Source organism: Olea europaea, unplaced genomic scaffold, assembly GCF_002742605.1.
Source record: "Olea europaea var. sylvestris unplaced genomic scaffold, O_europaea_v1 scaffold1082, whole genome shotgun sequence".
In the NCBI taxonomy this organism is placed as follows: domain Eukaryota; kingdom Viridiplantae; phylum Streptophyta; class Magnoliopsida; order Lamiales; family Oleaceae; genus Olea; species Olea europaea.
In genome coordinates, this window is record NW_019228177.1 from 352,759 (window position 1) to 354,901 (window position 2,143).

Below are 2,143 nucleotides of genomic sequence, written 5' to 3' on the forward strand. Positions count from 1 at the left end.
AAATTTAATATGTACATTATGGACATCTTTATAAATTAGTACATGTAGAATTATCCAATATTTGATTTGATTTCTCGTTTAAATATTTCTTTATTAATTACCTTAATTGGTTACGTATATTTAATTATTTATTTTAAACACTTAGTCAAATAAAAAATTAATATTTAATTTAATTTCTTCTTTAAATATTTCATTAATTAATTATCTTAATTGGTTATGTACATTGTTTATTTAATATTTCATTACTTTATTTAATTATTTATTTAAACACTTATTCGAATAGAAAATTAATATTTAATTTAATTTATTCTTTAAATATCTCATTAATTAATTATCTTAATTGATTATGTATATTATTTATTTAATATTTAATTAGAATATAAATTAAACAGTGCATGAGAATATCTAATAGAGATGAGAGTTGAACATTAGGTACGGTCATATTTTCAAGGCATCGAACATTATTCAAGAATGTCGAAACAATATTTCCTCTACTAAATGATACATAAAAGAATGCTTACATTTTAATGTGTATTTTGTTTATCAGCTCTACGTCACATTCGATGCTAAAAATTCAATGTACTTCAATTACGATTGTTAACGGATTGGATTTTGATCAGAATCCGATCTGAATCCGATGAAATTAATGAAAGATGAATTTAGAGTGTCAATCCGATAACCAATCGAGATTCGAATCCGATAATCCATTAATTAAATGAATCAATGGATTGGATTTTTTCAATTTCGGATCGGATATCTAATAATACAGTTAATCAAATATGGATTTAATATTCAAATATTCGTTGGATTATCGAATCGGATCGAATAGGATAATTATTCTTAACGGATATGATCGGATTTGAGCAAATCCGATCCATAAATCTAATTCATTTAGAGCTATAAATTCAATGTGAAGATTCTACATCGCCCCGAGTCGATTTTACGGAAGAGGTTAGGCAACGTACTGTCGACGTATGTTCTCTTCTTTGCCTCGATATGTACGGAGAAACAATGTGTTGTGACAGTAATCTAGTTCTCTTACTAACCATTTGCTCTGACACTTCAATAACATGTTTCTTGCAAGGTGTCACTTCCATTGTCCTCTCCGGTATAATTGTCACGTCATTCAAACTTACGACATTATTTGTCAAGTTAGGGGTCCTCTCTGGCATAATTATGTATATTATATATTTAATATTTAACTACTTTGTTTAATTATTTATTTAATCACTTAATTAAATAAAAAATTAATATTTAATTTAATTTCTTATTTAGATATTTCATTTATAAATTATCTTAATTGGTTGTGTATATTATGTATTTAATATTTCATTACCTTATTTAAATAAATTTTACAATATATACAATTATTTCATAAATAAATAAAAAATATACAATCATTTCATAAATACAATTATTACAATTATTTCGTCCACTTCACCGACACCTCTCCCAACCACACTGACATCCATAACAACTCTAATGAAACATTTGTGTACATCACCACCCCTCCACCGCTAGCCTCCCTATCACCATCTCCGCCATCCTCTTTGTCATTGTCTGGGACCCTCATCACCTACTGGTTGTATCTTCTCAAAAATGACTCCGACCTTCCTCCTCGATCAACGATGTTAGCTTAGCGAGCACTTCAAGCTCACATATTAACATTTCACCAAGTTAATGATCGTGCATCGAGATTTCGAAATGACGTACAACATAAATTATAAATGAATAATATGTACTTCAAGATCGTCGAGAAGAGCTGATAGTCAGCTCTATCCTTATGGATAGTTGTTGAATGTTAACGTCATCAACAACCTCCAAATGAAAGACGTTGGTCGACATCTTCTTGTGATGACACCTCAATATGCTCTCCAGTATAAACATTATCCCAAACTTCAACTTGTCAAACATATCGTCGCATTCATTGAATGCATCTCCTAACCGTGCCAAAGTTACCGTCATAAGCAGGATCAGTGTAACAGGTCTGCGCGCTCCTTATCCAAAAAATCTATAACTAATGCGAAACTGACAAAATTATAGTTCGACGTAATTTTGTCGGGAATCTGTCTCATAGCGACGTCCAAATGGTAATTCATCTTGTAAATTTTAAAATATTTGAACTTTGCATAAGAGACAATAA